Source organism: Schistocerca gregaria, chromosome 9, assembly GCF_023897955.1.
Source record: "Schistocerca gregaria isolate iqSchGreg1 chromosome 9, iqSchGreg1.2, whole genome shotgun sequence".
Classification (NCBI taxonomy): Eukaryota; Metazoa; Arthropoda; class Insecta; order Orthoptera; family Acrididae; genus Schistocerca; species Schistocerca gregaria.
The window spans coordinates 175,577,206-175,598,420 of NC_064928.1; positions in this window are offsets into that span (position 1 = coordinate 175,577,206).

A 21,215-nucleotide genomic window follows, 5' to 3' on the forward strand; every position below is an offset into this window, starting at 1 on the left:
ACCGACGGTGAGCGGTTGCAGACCTACAGGAACGAGTCGCCTTGTGACGATCAGGGACTGCGTCTTGGCCCCATTGAATTGTAGATGCCACTTGACGGCCCAAGCTGCCACGGTGTGAACGGCGAGCTGCAGACGGCGGCGCATGACGGCGGCATTGAGGCTCCTCGTATATAGAACCGTGTCATCCGCGTACAGGGCGAGCCGCACACGGTAGATCTTCGGCGCATCAGAAGTGTACAGTGAATACAGGAGTGGTCCCAAGACCGAGCCCTGTGGCACACCGGCGTTGATGCGGCGGACAAAGGACAAGCCATGCGCGGCCCGCACATGGAAGGTCCTATCGGCAACATAGGAATGGATGAGACGGACGTGCGACGTCGGGACCCCAATTTCAAAAAGTTTGAACAAGAGGCCGCTGTGCCACACACTGTCGAAAGCATGCGACACGTCTAGGAACACCGCGCCGAAGAACTCGCGTTGCTCGAGGGCGACGAACGCATCTTCCACTAGCCATAGGAGTTGGTGAACTGCCGAGTGGACCCTGCGAAAGACGAACTGCTCTTCGGACGGGAGGCCTTCCTCGTCAACGTGGCGCTGCAGCCGCCTGATGTACACCCTTTCAAAGACCTTGGAGACGGCCGGCAGTAAACTAATAGGTCTGTAGTTCGCGGGCTGACGCAGATCCTTCCCCATCTTCGGAATCGCCACGATCTCTGCATGCTTCCACGACTGAGGAAAACTGCAGGACCGGAGGATTACATTAAAGACGTCGGCGAGATGAGTGACAGCCACCGGAGGCAACTTCTGGAGTAGGGCGTTGGAAACTTCGTCTGGGCACGCCGTTTTCCTGGGGTTCAGGGCACGCAGGATGGACGACACCTCCTCCGCCGTCGTCTCTTCTATGACGTCATCGTCGTCGCGTGCCTCCAAGTAGCGTGGGAGCCAGTCAGCAACCAGGTCGTCGCGGACAGCGTCGGTCGAGTCTTCGATCGGCGTAAACGCAGCCCTAAAGACGACTGCGAGGGTATCAGCCTTCGCAGCTGGTTCGCAGACAGCCTGACCATGGACCAGCAGCGGAGGGATACGTTGCGTGCGGCGTAGGAAACGCTTCGTCGTCTGCCAGGCCGTGCCGTCGTCAAGACAGAGGATGGCGACCTTGTTATTCCAGTCGCGATTGCGATGGTTGTCAATGGCGACCCGGATGTCCCGCCGCATCCTGTTGAGGAGGCGCTTGGTGTCGGCATTTCTTGTCCGCTGCCACTCCCGGTAGACCCGGTTCTTCTCGGTGACGGCCGCAAGGATATCCGGCGGCAGCTGGCGGGAGTAGTCAGGCGGAGTGCGAGGTCGCGGCAGTGTTGCTATAGTGGCAGCGTCGATCGTGGTTGCCGCAAAGTGCAGAAGTGCTGCGTCCGCTCCAGCTTCCGGCGGCGCTTCGGCGAGTGAGTCCGTCATGGCTGCTTGAAACCTGCCCCAGTCGATGCCAGCAAGTGAGATGCCTCGCCTGGGCTGTTGGAGGGCGTCTAAGTCGATATCAAAAACCACTAGGACATGATCAGAAGACAGTGCCGTCCTCGTCATGGCGGTGATCTGATGAGGGATGCCCTTGACGACCGCGATGTCGATTATATCCGGGAGGCCACGGGCAGGGAAGATTGTTGGGTCATACGGTCCCACCACAAGTGCATGGTGACGTTCCGCTACCTGGAGCAGGCAGCAGCCAGCGGCCAGCGGCATTGGTGATCCTGGAGTTCCAGGAGATGTTTACTATTGAAGTCCCCGGCGACGAACACCTGCCCCCTCAAGGAGAGCAGAGCATCAATGTCAGCAGGGTCCAGTGGACGAGACGGCGGTCGATAGGCAGCGACGAAGGTGATGGCGCCCGCCGAGGTGTGAAAGGCGACACCAGTGGCCTCCAGGGTTGCCAGTGGTGGAAGTTGTACCACGTGATGATGAATGGCATTGCGGACGTAAACGGCTGTCCCACCACCCGCCGTCAGTCAATCGGTGCGATAGCTGGAGTAGTTGGCCGCCCTGACGTCGGCCCCTGGCTTCAGGTGGGTTTCGTTGATAAGGCAGACGTCGACGGCTTCATCACGAAGAAATTGGCGAAGTTCGCCAGCTTGAGTGCGGACGCCGTTGGCATTCCACACGGCGACTGTGAGCCGTCTAACGCTGCCCATGGTGCAGCTGGTGAGTGTTGACAGTGGTCGGGGCCGGAGAGGCCATCGGCACTGCAGCGGTGAGTTGCTGCGACAGGACTTCAATCAACTTCGTAGCACTGATCACCAAGGCAGTGAGCTTGGCCAGGTCAGCGGTGGAGGCAGCCGGCGCGGCCCCGTCGCTGGAAGGGGGAGACGTGGCTGACTCGCTTTGAGAGTCCACCTGGGGCTGCTCGACTGACGGTGCTGAGCGCTGGGTAGCCACGGGGCGCTGACCCCCGCGCCGGCGATTGGCGGGGCGCGGTCCGGCCGACATCCCGGGAGAGGCAGTACCCGGGTCCGCCACTAGCAGCTGTGGTGGAGGCGCAGGAGCCTCAGGTGTCGGCACGGCCTCGGATGCAGCAGGAGCAGGAGCAGCCGACGCAGCCGGGACGGCGGAGGGCGCACCTGACGTGGCAGCCGCGAAAGAGACGCCGGGCCGTCTCGTCGCTGGCTTCTTCGGACGCGGCGCTGGTATTTGGCTACGTTGGCGAGCGATGGCACTCTTCCACACCTCACACCCACAATAGCTGGCCACTTGAGGACCGCCACAGAGTGCACATGTCGGCTTCTCAGTGGGCGGACGGGGGCACGCACTTCCTGCGTGGGCGCCGGCGCATTTAACACATCTGTCCGGCATAGAGCAGTGGCGCGCGACGTGATTGATCCCCTGGCAGCGAAAGCACTGCACAGGGCCTCTCCGGGAGCGAAGATCTTCGGTATGATCGGAACGTCCGCGACCCGCGTCAATTGGTATAGTTCGCGGTTCTCCGCGGTGTCGGAGCAGACGACCAGGAAGAGCGGCATATCATCGCGTGATTTAGGCGACTTCATCTTCACGACTGCCCGTATATAGAAGCCCAGGTCAGCGAGTTGACGATGCAGGTGATCGGCCTCCATGTTGAATGGGAGGTCCCGGATTACAATCTTCAAGACCTTGTCAGGTGCGGAAGCGTGGGTACAGAATGGGATACCACGCTCAGACGCCTCCTGAGTGACCCGGCGATAGTCGTCAGCAGTGCAGAGTGTGACCCTGTACAGGTCTCGTCCGGCAGGCTTCACGGTATACACGGCCGTTGTCCAGCTCCTCAACAACTTCTGCAGTTCCCCATAGGGCGGCCGAAACTGGAGGACCACCGGCGGAAGATCGCGGGGCAGCTGGTCCGGCGCGTCAGCGAGCGCATCGAATGAGTTGGCGACGGCAGTTGGAAGCGTCGTCGATGACTGCATGCGTCTTGCAGTTCGCCGGGCCGGGACAAAACCATCAGCGTCAGGGGCGAAATCTTGCTTGGCCCTCTTCTCGATCGGCGAGCTGCGAACAGTGGACGCCGTGGCTGTTGCCCTCCTCTTCTGTTTCCCGCTTCGTCCGCGTGGCTGAGTGGCGGTAGAGCTCTCATCTTCAGAATCGGGGAGCGGAGCAGACAGCGCTGTGTCCATCAAATCTATACCCATAGCACTGGCCGTAATAAGTGGGGGGCCAGATGGGGCCGCCGACGGCGCAAGCGCCGCCGGACGGCGATCTGCCACACCCTTCGCGTCGCTAGCAAGCGCAGGTACGTTCTTCTCGCGGCTGCACATCTCAGCGACTTCGTGAGAGCCTGGGTTCGGTCGCGGCGGCGGTCGATTTAAATACCCTCCACCCGCGGCCCGCTCTCTCCGCCGTCCGCGCCCCGCGCCACCGAAGCGCGGTGGAACAGATTGCGACGGCGTCTGAGATGACGTCGGAGTGATGGCTCTGTCCGCTGTGGTCGTCACAACTATACGTTTGCTCGATTTACTCTTGATTAATCCAATCGTCCTTGCTAAGATTATAGCCACAGTCACGGTTTATGAGGACGTCAGTGGCGCAAATTTCGATGGCCTCCCTAACAACGCTGTCCCAGTATCTGGACGTCTGTACCGGAATCCTCGTGCGTTCATACTCCATAGAGTGATTTTACGACAAACAATGTTCAGCGACCGCCGACTTGCTCGTATACATCAGTCGAGTGTGCATCCGGTGTTCACGGCATCGAACCTCGACGGTACGCATCGTCTGACCAATATACGACTTGCCACATTGACACGGAATCCGGTACACGCCGGACTTCCTCAAACCGAGGTCATCTTTGGCGCTCCCCACCAGTGCAAGAGTTTTATTCGGAGGACAAAACACAGTTCCGACCCGGTGTTCCTTCAAAATGCGGGCGATTTTCCCAGAGACTGCACCTGTATATGCAATAAACGCAGTGCCTACCTTCTCCCTCGTGATTCCATCCATCTCCACAGGTTGTGCTGTAGCGGTTGGGTGGAGAGCACGTTGAATCTGCCACTCTGAGTACCCATCTTTTCGAAATACAGTTCTCAGAGGTTCCAATTCCTGGGGCAGACTCTCTGCATCAGAGGTAGTGCGCGCCCTATGTTCTAGAGTTTTAAGTACCCCATTCCTCTGTGAAGGGTGGTGGCAGCTATCTGCGTGAAAATGCAGATCAGTGTGTGTTGTCTTCCGATACACCCCATGACCTAGGGTGCCGTCAGCCCTTCTCTTGACCAAGACGTCAAGGAAAGGTAATTTACCCTCCGTTTCAGTCTCCATAGTGAATTTGACGTTGGGGTGTATGGAGTTTAGATGTGTAAGGAAGTCAAGGAGTTTATCCATGAAATGTGGCCAGATGACGAACGTGTCATCCACGTAACGGAAAAAGCAAGTAGGTTTCCATTCGGGTGACGACAGGGTTTCCTCCTCGAGGCCGGCGTGTACCAGATTCCGTGTCAATGTCGCAAGTCGTATATTGGTCAGACGTTGCGTACCGTCGAGGATCGATACCGTGAACACCAGAGGCACACTCGACTGATGTATCCCAGCAAGTCGGCGGTCGCTGAACATTGTGTGTCGGAAAATCACGCTATGGAGTATGAACGCACGAGGATTCTGGTACAGACGTCGAGATACTGGGACAGTGTTGTTAGAGAGGCCATCGAAATTCGCACCAATGACGACCTCATATACCGTGACTGTGGCTATAATCTTAGCAAGGCTTAGGAACCAACGATTGGGTTAATCAAGAGTAAATCGAGCAAACGTACAGTTGTGACGACCACGGCGGACAGAGCCATCACACCGACGTCATCTCAGACGCCGTCGCAATCTGTTCCACCGCGCGACCGTGGCGCGGGGCGCGAACGGCGGAGGGAGCGCGCCGCGCGCGGAGGGTATTTAAATCGGCCGCCGCCGCGACGGAACCTTGGCGAGGCTCGGCGTCAGATTGCTGTGCTGACGCAGGAGCTTCGCTCAGCCAAAGAAGCTTCCGCCACAACAGAAGACACCGCCACCCAGACGACTCCTTCACGTGAGAAGGAGTTCGCCGCGGTGGCCACGCAGACCGACCAACCTGCCGAAGGGGAGGCGACACAGCACAAGAAGGACACCGAAGCAGCAGCGTAAGAAGAAGAATGGGAAGAAGTCCCATTCCTTCCGCTTCCAGACATGTACAGCGCAAGCGCTGTAATGAAGAAGATCGCTGGCTCGCTTCGCGATGGCACATACCTCCACCACGACAACCCATATCCTTTCGTTCCACTTAACCATCCTAAACCTCCACTCCCACATCACCCACTTGGGTATCCAGAAGGCCTTATTGGTATTTTTAGGGAGGAGTTCGATCTGATTGATTCCTACCCTATATTCACAGAGCTGCAAATGTGCTGTATCATCATCTCTCTGGTCAACGGAGAATATGATACAGCAGGAATCCTTATGCACGGAATACCAACCGAGGAAGAGCCCTCAGCAGCAAGCAAGAAGAAGAAGAAAAATCGTCATATCGACAAGCTAAAGAAATAGGTCATCGGCGCTCCTTGCCAGTCCAGATACAATCCACCAGTACAGACAGAAGATTCTACAAGATTCCCAGGAGAGTAAAGGCTAACAGGCCACGAACTTCCACTCGAACCTCCTCACAGTGAGGAAGTCATAATAGGAGCAGCAGCAGCGACCGAATCCAGTTCCCTCTGAGCAGCCATAGCGTACGGATCTCCGTGCCGGCACGTTCACAGGAACTCAGTCCGTCAGTTCACCTGATGATGGCGACATGTATGATCGCCGAAATATTGTGCCCGTTGGACACTGCAGACCGGCAGCCACTCAGCGCACGTCCAGTTGAGGTTCTGTGTCCAAATTCCAGCCTCCGTCGCCTGCAGGCGCCCATACGCAAGGTTCGCTGAGCAGCCGTTGAGGAGACTCAGTCGGAAGCCCGTTAGTTCATCGGGGCGGTCAGTTGCTCAAAAGTTGTACGTCTATTCGCCAGTATACGACTCTGCAACCACAGCGACACGCGATCAGTTTACAGACAGCCGTTTCGGATATTTACACACCTGGCCCGAAAGTCAATGATCGCGCCCTTTTGGCCATCAGATGCATCTCTCCTGTTCCGCATTACGACTACACAGTTTTCCGCGCCCTCCCAAAGTGCTTTGTATACCATCCACTGCCAGTGCTGCCATCTGCTGACTGTGAGTGGTTATAGCCCATTGACGTCGAACATAGGTGGTAATCACATATGTATGACTGGACTGTGTATAAATGATTCATTCGTTTTCAACTTTCTGTACTTTCCAAAGTATTACATGTACAAATATTGGAGGTATGAATTAAACAACGCCTTCAGTCACAACTTTTTCGTGTTTTATTAACTACACGATGCATTTCGGACCTTGTGGGTCCATCGTCAGGTGTAATTTGTCTTAATACATGTTTTATTTCTTCTCCTGAATGAGGTGAAATGCATATTCCTGTCACGAAAAGCCGGTCGGGGTGGCCGAGCGGTTCTAGGCGCTACAGTCTGATGACCTCAGAAGTTAAGTCCCATAGTGCTCAGAGCCGTTTGAACCATTTTTTGTCACGAAAATGTTTAATGTTAGGTTATGAATTTCGTAAGTCGAACGCGGAAAATATGTGCAAAAAAGTGGAAAATGAACAGTGTTAACTTACCACATTATCCAAGGAAAGCATTTTTAACGTTTTAGTACCGGCAAACATTCTTTTCTCCGTCGTTTTAGTACATGTCATTTCAAAAAGTGGCTCTGAGCACTATGGGACATAGCTTCTGAGGTCATCAGTCCACTAGAACTTAGAACTACTTAAACCTAACTAACATAAGGACATCACACACATCCATGCCCGAGGCAGGATTCGAATCTGCGGCCGTAGCGGTCGCGCGGTCCAGACTGAAGCGCCTAGAAACGCTCGATCACCATGGCCTGCCATGTCACTTCATTCAAGATGTACATTTGCACACACATGTTAATAAACATAAATTCATAACCTAACATTAAACCTTTTCGTGACGGAAATATTCATTTCACGTCATTCCGGAGAGGAAATAAAACATGTATTAAGACACAAAAAAAAACGATGGACCCACAGGATCCGAAATGCATCGTGTAGTTAATAAAACACGAAAAAGTTGTGACTGAAGGCGTTGCTTAATTCATACCTCCAATGTTTTGAATACAGTCACGTTTTAAGCTGCAAAATATGGATAAAATTAAAATGTACAAATATGATTGTTGCATGAATAAAACCGTAAACTCACTGCGTTTGCATTATGCCCACTAGCGGGCGTTACGAGTGCAGTGATTCGACAAAGTGACGACAAGCAAGAAAAGAGTTCTTGTGTGTTGGAATGTGCGAGATGTTATCTGTTTCAGCAGAGCAGCCTGCATTCAGAAAGAATTATAGAAAAGACTCGGCATGTAAACTGAGCACTGTTTCGACCATTTAGAGACACAGTTTATGTTAGCAAACGGAAAAGTATCGTTCGACCTAGTGTGTTAGATGAAAACGTGGAGAGAGTAGAGGAAAGGTTTGTATGTGTTATTGTCGAAGCTTAGGGAAGATAAACCTTCCCTAGTGGATGTACACCATCACTAAAATGATCAGTGAGAGCTTACCACAAACTGAAAAAAAAAACACATCCACTCGTGAAAGTGAACCATCACTGTACTCGGCTAGGGAACAATGCTACCACGCATCAGCATGAATGTAATTGTCATCAGCCCCTTATTGTTATGTTATACAGCAGTATAGTTGCGATTGTTGGATGTGGGGTCCGACAGTTATGCAAAACACCGTTTTTCTCAGTACCCAAACATGTTAGGGCACCACTGTGCCATCATCAGTGGGTTTTCGTTTTTATTTATTCTGCAATGGGAACATTTTTGTTAAATGATTATAAAATTTTTAGTTCAAACAACAGATCATTTCTTCTTGTAAATACCTTTACATTTGGTGTGCATGAGTTTTCTGCATCACTTGTGAGTTAATTACTACAGGTAGCTTGTCATCTGCAACCAAACGATGTTGATGAGAAATTAACACACAAGTGATCCAGAAAATTCATGCACACCAAATGTAAAGGTATTTACAAAAATAAACGATTTGTTGTTTGAACTAAAAATGCACATAATTTTATAATCACTTAACAAAAATGTTCACATTGCAGAACAAATAAAAGCAAAAACCCACTGATGGTAGCACAGTGGTGGCGAAACATGTTTGGGTGCTGAGAAGAACGGTGTTTTGCATAACTGGCGGACCTCATGTCCAACAATTTTAACTGCAAACACGGCCAACAAAGGGAGCTATAAACCAAAATGATGGATAGTGCAGTTACGGTTTACAGTAGTGCAGCTTTGGTTGACAGTAGTGCAGTTACGGTTCACATCAGTGTAGCTATGGTTGAATGAGTGAAGTTCTACAACGTCTTAGAGTGGAACGGGGAAAACTCAGTTATAACTCTGTCTTCATGGACAGAGAAAAGTACGTGTCACTTACCAGCAAGGCTAACTCATTAAAATCTGGACGAAAGAGGGACGGCAACGACTACCAGTTTTTGAAGAGATATGAAGTGCTGGAAGCGAATGGAGTGACCGAATTAATACAACCTGTAACTGAAGAGGGTAAGGTTAAATACTTTGTTTATGATGAAGAACTGTATGATATTCTGCATGATGCTCATGTAATGATTGGCCACGGTGGACGCAACCGAATCATGAAATGTATGAAGTAAAAGTTCTGTAGTATAACATAGAGAGATGTCCAAATTTAAATTAGTTTATGTGAGCCTTGTTTACAAAATCAAAGAGGTCAAAAAAAAGGAATAGTAGTTCAAAATAGTTCAAACGGATCTAAGCACCACGGGACTTAACATCTGAGGTTATCAGTCCCCTAGACTTAGAACTACTTTAACCTAACTAACCTAAGGACATCACACACATCCATGGCGAGGCAGGATTCGAAGCTGCGACAGTAGCAGCAGCGCGGTTCCGGACTGAAGCGCCTAGAACCGCTCAGCCACAGCGGCCGGGAGGAATAGTAGTGAAGCCAATGCTGTTCAAGGAGCTAAATTCAGGATGTCAAGTTGATCTCATCGACTTCCAATCGCAACCAGATGGAGATAACTAATTCCTAATGGTTTATCGGGACCACCTCACTAAATTCGTTGTTCTCAGGCCACTGAAGTCCAAAACAGCTGAAGAGTTATACAATAACATTATTGACATTCTTATGTTGTTAGGCGCTTCCTCAGTATCGCAGTCTGACAATCGTGGAGAGTTCGTTAGCAAAATAATGAGCAGCTTAACTGAACTATGGTCCAGTTTTAAGATTGCCCACGGTAAACCTAGACACAGTCAGAGCCAAGGCAACGTAGAGCGAACAAATTAAGACACAGAAAATGTGCTAACTACATGGATGCAGGAGCATAATACCACGGAGTGGTGCCGTGCATTGAGATTTGTGCAGTTAATGAAGAATAGCGCTGTATATTTTGGAATTAAAAGATCTCCATACGAAGCGATGTTTGGTTGCCCTCCATAACGCCACAGCCTCCGAATTTTACTGTTCGCACTACACAGGCTGGCAGATGACGTTCACCAGGCATTCGCCATACCAACACTCTGCCATCGGATCGTCACATTGCGTACCGTGATTCGTCACTCTACACAACATTTTTCCACTGTTCAATCGTCCAATTCTTACACTCCTTACACCAAGCGAGGCGTCGTTTGTCATTTAACACGTGATGTGTTGCTTATAAGCAGCCGCTCGACCATGAAATCCAAGTTTTCGCACCTCCCACCTAACTGTTATAGTACTTGCAGTGGATCTTAATGCAGTTTAGAATTTCTGTGTGATGGTCTGGATAGATGTCTGCCTATTACACATTACGACCCTCTTCAACTTGGTTCAAATGGCTCTGACACTAAAATTGTCATTTTTTTATAAGTAATTTGGACATTTTCAAAACACACACATGTATAAATATTTATAAGCACTTTTATTCTTAATTTTGCATTAATTATTTTTTAAGTCTTCCTTCTTGTCTGGAAAATACTCTTCCCTTATTTTGTGAGCAAAAAACCATATGATTCATTCGCAATATTTCTATTTTTGCACTCATCAGCCCTAACATGCCACAACGCCGGCTTTGATTTATACATTTCGCTGCACTCTAATAAAAACAGCCTTTCGCCTTGTTTTGAACTCATTTTCAACAACAGCAACAACAACTAACAGCGAACGCAAAGATGCCCAGAGTTGTAGCACGGGAGATACTGGCGAAGGTATTGTCGCTCTACTATGCAGCGCATTGTATTTCAAAAGTGATTGATGTGCTCAGTATTATTGCGCAGCCTCTCAGTATAACGACCAAACACACAATATTTTTGCACATCCTGAAGTGTCAACAATATTGACCGTTTGTCGTTGTCGTGGGACGGTAATCTCACTTCTCGTTTATTACAAGACAGTGCATTTAAGTTTCAATTTGCCTCATTTAAATTATAGGCTAGGCCAATTGTGAAAGTAAAGGTTCGAATCCTGCCTCGGGTATGGATGTGTGAGATGTCCTTAGGTTAGTTAGGTTTAAGTAGTTCTAAGTTCTAGGGGACTGATGACCTTAGAAGTTAAGTCCCATAGTGCTCAGAGCCATTTGAACCATTTTGAACCAAGTTGAAGAGGGTCGTAATGTGTATCAACGAGCTTAGAGCGATCACATAACCATGATCGCTCTAAGCTTGTTGATACCAGTGCCAAACAATTTTAATGGTATATTACAGCACTGAGGATGGTCACTAAGTGACCGAAAATCGATTTTTCGCACAATAAAACAAAAAAGTACGACCATTGCTGTTTCTCCTTCCAATTACATTTGAAACTGTTTTACTTGTCCCAGTTGGATTCTTTAAAGAACTGGGTGTTTACTGCTTTTACAATAAAGAGATTAATTTGAAATTTTCTAGTTCCGACGTTGTGCATGTCGTTCCCTCAATAAAAAGACAGTTGATGGATGTAAAAATCTGAAGGTATCATTGGTGTCCGGTATCAGGTTAGTGTGGAAGTCGCCAATCCTACCACGACTGTGAAATCAGAGAACTAAGGCTCTACGGAGACTTTTGCTACACTACTGGCCATTAAAATTGCTACACCACAAGGATGACGTGCCACAGATGCGAAATTTAACCGACAGGAAGAAGATGCTGTGATATGCAAATGATTAGCTTGTCAGAGCATTGACACGAGGTTGGCGCCGGTGGCGACACCTACAACGCGCTGACATGAGGAAAGTTTCCAACCGATTTCTCAAACACAAACAGCAGTTCACCGGCGTTGCCTGGTGAAACGTTGTTCTGATGCCTCGTTTAAGGAGGAGAAATGCGTACCATCACGTTCCAGACTTTAATAACCTATCGCGATTGCGGTTTATCGTATCGCGACATTGCTGCTCGCGTTGGTCGATATCCAATGACTGTTAGCAGAATATAGAATCAGTGGGTTCAGGAGGGTAATACGGAACGCCGTGCTCGATCCCAGCAGCCTCGTATCACTAACAGTCGAAATGATGGACATCTTATCCGCATGGCTGTAACGGATCGTGCAGCCACGTCTCGATCGTTGAGTGAACAGATGGGAACGTTTGCAAGACAACAACCATCTGCACGAACAGTTCAACGACGTTTGCAGCAGGATGGACTATCAGCTTGGAGATCACGGCTGCTGTTACCCTTGACGCTGCATCACAGGAGCGCCTGCGATGGTGTACTCAACGACGAACCTTTGGTGCACGAATGGCAAAACGTCATGTTTTCGGATGAATCCAGATTCTGTTTACATCATCATGATGGTCGCATCAGTGTTTGGCGACATCGCGGCGAATGCACATTGGAAGCGTGTATTCGTCATCGCCATACTGGCGAACCCCCGGCGTGATGGTATGGGGTGCCATTGGCTACACGTCTCGGTCACTTCCTGTTCGCATTGGCAGCACTTTGACCAGTGGATCTTACATTTCAGATGTGTTACGACCCGTGGCTCTACCCTTCATTCGATCCCTGCGAAACACTACATTTCAGCAGGATAATGCTCGACCGCATGCTGCAGGTCCGGTACGGGCCCTTCTGGATACAGAAAATGTTCGACTGCTGCCCTGGACAGCACATTCTCCAGATCTCTCACCAATTGAAAACATCTGGTCAATGGTGGCCGAGCAACTGGCTCGTCACAATACGCCAGTCACTACTCTCGATGAACTGTGGTATGGTGTTGAAGCTGCATGGGCAGCTATACCTGTACACGCCATCCAAGCTCTATTTGACTCAATGCCCAGGCGTATCAAAGCCGTTATTACGGCCAGAGGTGGTTGTTCTGGGTGCTGATTTCTCAGGATCTATGCACCCAAATTGCGTGAAATGTGATCACATGTCAGTTGTAGTATAATATATTTGTTCAATGAATACCCGTTTATCATCTACATTTCTTGTTGGTGTAGCAATTTTAATGACCAGTGTTGTACTAACCATTCACGGCTGAAACAATGGGTGAATCACAGTGGTACGTAAAGTACTCTCCACCACACACCATAAGATGGCTTTGCGGAGTATAGATCTAGATATAAACGAATCGGCGGCTGTACGTCTACAGACCACGGATGGAGGCCTTCAGTACGTTCAAGTGGCGACAAGTGCCCGTGCCATACGGGGTCGACGAGAACGTCTGAGTGGAGAGAATGTTAATGACGGCTAAGTCCAAGAATGTCGGGCACGCCTTGTGTGCTGCCATGTCCATATCTGGTGCTAATGTCCCTGTCAACAGAGCCCGCTTTGTGCTGCATGGCGAGGACTGTTAGAAGGTCTGCCGAATGGCCGGATATGAGCGAGGAATGCTCACTTTTTGCTTTGCAGTGCAGAGGCGTCCGCGATATCGCGTTTGGCGGGGCTCGACGCTCGTACTTGCCAGTGACAGGCTTCAGAACAGTTCGGGTCTGACTTCATGCCGATAAGAGAACAGAAGAGCTTGTTCCTAGCGCGCCAGTCTGGATGCATCATAGCTACATCTCTGTCGACATGTGGCGTGCTAAGCTGGCAAAGCCCACAACAACTGCAGATACCTAGATTTCGTCTGCTGTATTAAATTACCAGTAAGTGCTACTAAATAAATTCAGAACTAGCGTGTCTAAGCAGTTTAAAAGTAAAGAAATAGATTCTGCTCAAGAATTCCAGAAGTGTGTAACTAACGAGCTACCGTCAATGTGGATAAATTTTCTTTCTTTCAAGTGTTGTGTTATCTGACGAGCACTAACATGATTCAGAACCATAACAAACCGTTATTATTGATTTCTGCTGTCCCAGTTTTTGAAAATATGACCAATTAAGAAAACATTACTATATTAACAGAATCCTCCGTCGGTTCTTGGTAGAACAACATTACAATAAATGAAAAGCACCAGTTTGCTTTTGTTCTACAGTATTACTTTTATTGTTAACTGGTTTTCGGTTTACAAGGCCATCTTCAGACTTTTACTGAGTATTATCACCAAAGAAGTTAAATGTTGGCAGACAACATTGGAACAGAAGTAACACATCTAGACTGAAGTAGAAACATACAGTAAGTAACATCTTTGCAATGAAAAAAATCCTTATGTATTCTGTATTTAAATTGATAACTTTCTCTTCTTTTAATTTGTTGTGTATCACTCTCCATGGTTCATACCTCCTGATGCAGCGTTGTCTAGTACAAATTTTGTTTTATTTTATTAGTTTTGTTTATTAATAGAAACTATTATGTAGACATGCTATTCCTATTTTGTGCTAAAGGTTCTCCTGTCTACTCCATTGTTATTTATGCACAATTCAGTTTCTACTTTTTCGTTGCAAAGATGTTACTTACTGTATGTTTCTACTTCAGTGTATATGTGTTACTTCTCTTCCAATGTTGCCTGCTAACATTTAAATTCTTTGGTTATAATACTCAGTAAATGTCTGAAGATGGTCTTGTAAGCCGAAAACCGGTTAACCACCTTCAGATGTTGTGGTCCAGATTGCTGTACACATCGGTGCCTCTAATACCCAGTAGCACATCCTCTTGCATTGATACATGCCTGTATTCGTCGTGGCATACTATCTACAAAAGCAAACTGGTGCTTTTCATTTATTAAAACATTAATAAGTAAAGAAAACTGCAAATTATGACGGCAATTTTGCTAATGTCTCAAAACAAGTGTAAAGTACCAAAAAGAGAAGAGTAATATAAAATTTGAAGACTCTTTATTGGTAAGGCCCCGTACAATTAGTTCTACAAGAAAGTGTACGCCACAATTTTAAATGTAACGTCCGCAGCGACATCTCTGATAATGGTCTCGAATCTGTACTCAATGCGCTTTCGCACAGTATATAGATAAACAGTGTGAGAGTTGAATGTTTTGTTTTGTCGGTTGCAGTTTCGGCTGTTTGCACTTATTTACAGCCAATTTAAACGCTGAAAATATGTGCACTATTGATTAAAAATACCTTTTGAGGTCCGTTAGTAGGCTACACACATCAAAAAAAGTTTTGCATCACCTCGGTTCCGAGAGTTCTGGAACCTGTACTGAAAATTGGAATAGATATCAACATAAACATCATTTCTGCCCTTTCTATTGCTCATGAAAACCGCACATTGCATGTTGTACCACCATACAGCGAGACCTTCGGAGGTGATGGTCCAGATTGCAGTACACACCGGTACCTCTAATACTCATTAGGACGTCTTCTTGTATTGAGGATGCTTGTATTCGTCATGGCATACAAGTTCATCAAGGCACTGTTGGTCCAGATTGCCCACTCCTCAACGGAGATTCGGCGTAGATCCCCACAACGGTTGGTGGGTCACGTCGTCCATAAACAGCCCTTTTCAATCTATCCCAGGCATGTTCGATAGGGTTCATGTCTGGAGAACATGCTGGCCACTTCAGTCGAGTGATGTCGTTATCCTGAAGGAGGTAATTCACAAGATCTACAGGATGGGGACGCGAATTGTCGTCCATGAAGCCGCCCGGGGTGGCCGAGCGGTTCTAGGCGCTACAGTCTGGAACCGCGCGACCGCTACGGTCGCAGGTTCGAATCCTGCCTCGGGCATGGATGTGTGTGATGTCCTTAGGTTAGTTAGGTTTAAGTAGTTTTAAGTTCTAGGGAACTGATGACCTCAGATGTTAAGTCTCATAGTGTTCAGAGTGATTTGAACCATTTTTTGTCGTCCATGAAGACGAATGCCTCGCCAATATGCTGCCGATATTGTTGCACTATCGGTCGGAGGAAGGCATTCACGTATCGTACAGCCATTACGGCGCTTTCCATGATCACCAGCGCCACACGTCGGCCTCAGTTGTCGGGTCCATCTGTACTGCGCTGCATGGTATCGCAGTTGCAAAGATGGACCTCACCATGGACATCGGGAGTGAAGTTGCGCTTCATGCAGCCTATTACGCACAGTTTGAGTCGTAACACGACATCCTGTGGCTGCACGAAAAGCATTATTCAACACAGTGGGGTTGCTGCCAGGGTTCCTTCGAGCCATAATCCGTAGGTAGCGGTCATCCACTGCAGTAGTAGCCCTTGGGTGGCCTGAGCGAGGCTTGTCATCGAAAGTTCCTGTCTCTCTGTATCTCCTCATGTCCGTAGAACATCGCTTTGGTTCACTCCGAGACGCCTGAACACTTCCTTTGTTGAGAGCCCTAGCTGGCACAAAGTAACAATGCGGACGCGATCGAACAGCGGTATAGACCGTCTAAGCATGGTTGACTATAGAAAACTCTAGCCATGTACCTTCTTCCTGGTGGAATGACTGGAACTGATAGGCTGTCGGACCCCCTCCGTCTAATAGGCGCTGTTAATGCATCTTTAGGCGGGTTTAATGACATCTCTGAACAGTCAAAGGGACTGTGTCTGTGATACAATATTCACAGTCTACATCTGTCTTCAGGAGTTCTGGGGACTGGGGTGATGCCTAACTTTTTTTGGGAAACTGGATGCTTCAAGAGGATAATGGCCCGAAACATCGCAGCCAGCTACGTACAGCGTGGAAACAAAACAATGGAGTGCCCACGATGGATTGGCCTGCCATGTCTCCGGATGCAAACCCTATCGAAAATGTTTGGTCGTGTATTAAAATGAACCTTAAAGGTAAACCAATATGTAATTTGAAGCAGCTGACATATAAAATCAGGACGATATGGAGATATTTACGGAGAGAATATTCGGAAAGTCTCGTGAAAAGCATGCTTAGTAATAACAAGTATTTTCATATAAACATATATTTATAAGAGTGTCTTTTATTTGAGACAGATAATGGCGTACACTTTCTCGTGGAATTGACTGTATACTTCCAGCTAAAGGTACCTGGACATCTATTGGTGGACACTGATAGTCACCCTTCGCCTTTACGACGGCTTGAATTCTGCTAGGACATTTTCAGCTAGTTTTCTGAATGTCTGTGGAGGAATGACAGTCCATTCGTCCTCCAAAGAAGAACTACAGAAGGTGGAGTTGTTGAATGGCGGGGTCTGGAGCGAAGTCGACGTACTAATTCATTCGAGAGGTATTCCATTGGGTTCAGGTGGCGACTCTGGGCACGTCAGTCCATTTCAGGAGCGCTATCATTACAAAATCAGTGAAAAAACAGTCCAGTTTGCGATTATTTTATTAAAATGACCGGTTTCGGTCTAGTCTTGGGCTATCTTCAGACAGCACTGTGCAACATAAAAAACGTGTTAGTTACATAAAGAAGGTAGTGACTTAAAATAAAGTAATTTATATACATTAAAATCGAAGAGCCAATTACCCATCAGCTGAAACTGACGATGCATAGAGCATTCAATTGACCTCAGTCGCTGAAACTGCTCCTGTTGGCTGGTCAGCATTGCCTTATATAGATATGGTGAGGGCGTGTTTGTGCTATATGACGTCATTTATCAGCCAATGACGAACGATTTATATAAATTACGTATCATTTGAAGACGGAGTTTATCTGGAAGTGAATAATTATAAAAAGTAGTGCCTACAGGACAGAACAGAATGTAATAAGCTTACTTAAAAATTATTTCTCATATTTCTTGGACGAGGGTCGTTCAATAAGTAATGACCCACATTTCTTTTCTCAGATTATAATTATCGTTAAGAGTCAGAATTTGATGACAATATACACCAACAACTCTTGTCCATGTCCTATTTTTCTGCGTAGTCTCCATCACGGTTTATGGCCGTACATCAACGTTGTGGCAGAGCATGTATTCCTTGCTAGTAAAAGCTCTTGTGCTGAAGGCGTAGTCTTTTTGTTTCCGGCGCAAAGTAGCGCATCCAGTTTTCGTACCCCGTAACGATCCGCGACAGAAAAGCTTCTCCGTCTGTTTCAAAACGCTCCAACAATTCAGACGAAATAGCCTTTCTTTATAGCACGTGGTCCGCTGTGGGGATTCGTGGAACCCATCGTGAGCACCTCTTTGTATATTCGAGCGTTTCGATCATTGCAGACGCACTTCCAGTGCTGACCGACAACTGTAGAGCCAGTTGTCGAACTGTGAAGCGCCGGTCGGCACGAATAATGGCATCCGCACGATTCAGCATGTCTGGAGCAGTGGCTGTGGCAGGACGTCCCGAGCGTGGCTGATCATGGAGCTCTGTTTCTGCATTTCCTGAGGCTGTAACTTTCTTCACCCATCGCCCAACTGTACTATCAACTGCAGCAGCGCCATACACTGCACACGAACGTTAATGGATGTTCACCGCGGTTTCTCCTTTTGCACACAATAATTCAATAACAGCACGCCGCTTGTAACGTGAGTCGTATGTAGCCTCCATTTTGACGCAGTACTCTGGCTCTGCCATCTGCCAGAACGGGTCGAGAGTTCACAGGCGCATAGAACAAACATCAGATGTGAAGCACCAACGAGGATGCTTTTCTATGTATATTAAAGGCTTTTTTAAAAAACATGTGGGGCATTACTTGTTGAACGACTCTCATAGTACCCTCTGGCGAAAATAATTTATTTAACTAATGTAAAATATCCATAGGATCGGCTATTTAATCATTAGAGTGCGTGTACAGAATAAACAAATGGACAGAGGTAAAATGATTAAAAAGTGTTTCAAATGGCTCGGAGCACTATGGGACTTAACATATGAGGTCATCAGTCCCCTAGAACTTAGAACTACTTAAACCTAACTAACATCACACACATCCATGCCCGAGGCAGGATTCGAACCTGCGACCGTAGTGGTAAAATGATTAAATGATTACCATCTCTGATAATTATGTAGTAATTACACTGTGGTCTGAATAGTACGAAATGTAGTAGAACTTTGGCGCGTGAACTTGCTATCTACAGTCGCCGTTGCCATGGAGACGTCGTAGTAAGATGACCAGCAAGTATCAAATATGTACATAAAGGACTACTTGTGTTACTATAACGACTGAGGTCGATCGCAGCTATCAAAGATAATGGGGATGGGGTCTTAAAGTGGAAACTGTACAATTTTTGCTACAAGTTGTCAGCAAAAAACGAGTCATACTCGTAATACAGGCCTGTTTTAGAAGTGAACAATAGTACATGAAAGCCAATAACTTTATGTGACGTGCACGTTTTCTATATTTCAAAGCGCTGTCTGAAGATGACCTAAGACTAGGCAGAAACCGGTGATTTTAATAAAATAACCATGGCGATAGACTGCTTTTTCGCTGATTATATATAGCTTACAAGAACGCTGATTCCCAAAAGTGTTACCAACATTTTTGACTGTTATAGTTCTCTACAAACCATCGCCGCTTTATGAGGGGTTACATTGACATGCCGATGCAAAACCATCCTCCCCTCCACACTGTTCCTCTACTGAATGTTGACAACAAAGGTGTAAAATGTGTTCGTATCCTTCCACATTCACTGTTTTCTTATGCGCATTGCTGTTACCACACACTGACCGCGATGTGGTCTAGTGGTTAGAGCTGCTGCCTGTGGATCACGGAGTCCTGGGTTCGATTCCCGGCCGGGTTAGGATTTTCTTTGTCTGGGAACTGGGTGTTTGTGTTATCCTCATCATTTTATCCCCATCATCACCATTCGTGGCAGTGACTAGATTGGACTGTGTACAAATTGGGACTTTGTACGGGCGCTGATGACCGCGCAGTTGAGCGCCCCACAAACCGAACATCATCGAACTAACAACAATAAACTTTCCATCCGTTCCATACTTCACTGTAGGCACTAGACGTGTCGGCGGGTACGCCCCCGGGCATTCGCCACATACTCTTCCATCGGATTGGCACAGTGTATAACGCCGATCAGTCCCTCGTTTTCAGCCATCTGTCCAGTGATGTTGGCCTTTACGCCACCTCAAGCATCGCTTGGAACTGGCTACGGAAATGCCTGGCTTATGAGGAGCTCTTCGATCTCATTCTTTTTAACTCCTTACGCACAGTAATTGTGCTAGCTGTCTGCTGGCACCACTCTCTCAGATTTCGTGCGAGTTTTTACGACCACCGTCTGCAGTGTTCGACGGTTCCTGTGTGTCACTACACGAAGCCTTGACAGGTTCCATGCCCTCTTTCGCATGTCTCCTGTCATTTTCATCAATTTTATTAATGTTCTCTGTCATTGCACGGTAGTAACAGACCGAATAAAGTTATTATAACGGGAGTACTTGTACTGAGAGCTCAAAAAAATACTTATCACTTGATTCCTAAACATGTTTGGGTTACTTCCCTGTGTGGCCTGTGCGAGGCGAGCATCGGAGGACGCAGAAAACTGCATTTCCTGTTGGGGGCTGCTCTTCCCTGAATTCTGAGGGGTTCGTTATGCGCCTGGCGGAACGACTGACGTCCGTCGATTTTCGTGTATTGTATGCAGGGCCAAACGACCTACGAGACGTCTGAGTTTCGCCGCAGTTAATGGGTTTACTGTTCCGGCGCGTCCGGAACGAAGATTCCTGGCACCGACTGACTGCACTGTCCTCTTGATTCTGAGAATACTTGAGGACTGTGCCCTGCTGCTGCGACTGTCTGGCGCCGGATGGCCGGTGGTCTAGGCAGGTTGTTTCCGTAGCCGGTCAAACGGCAGAGGCATGATTGGTCAACTTAAACTGGGGTCAGTTGACATCATAAAGCCCTGCTCGAAATTGGAGGGAACAGTCGCTATTGGCGCGAATGATGTTCTGAGACAGTGTGGGGGAATTTTGGAATCAGAACTGAATGCTGATTCGCGGTTTTCGAGGAGAGTAGGGAGTAGAGCAACGTTGGCTTCGCTCTTGCGTTGCGCAGGCAGGAGATTCGGGATCTGATCTTCGTCGGAGTTGGGCGGTCTTGCGACTTGGAAAGTCTTTTTCGGAAGAACTTAGAATTCTTCGGGCAGCCTTCGAGGCCAGGGGTTGGCACAGAGTTGCTGCACGACAGAAGTCGGCGGCAACATCATCAGGACGCTGCCTATCGACGACGTGCTGGAGATTTCAGTACTAGTACAGCATTTTGCGGCTCCGGCATTGTAGGACCTTATCAATTTTATACTGAATCCCTCAGCAGCACTCGCTTTACTACAAGTCCACCTTGCTTGTTTCTCCATGTGATCCCATTTGAGCTCTTACTACTAATTGCGATACTGCCATACAGGGTGTTACAATAAGGTACGGCCAAACTTTCAGGAAACATTCCTCACACACAAATAAAGAAAAGATGTTATG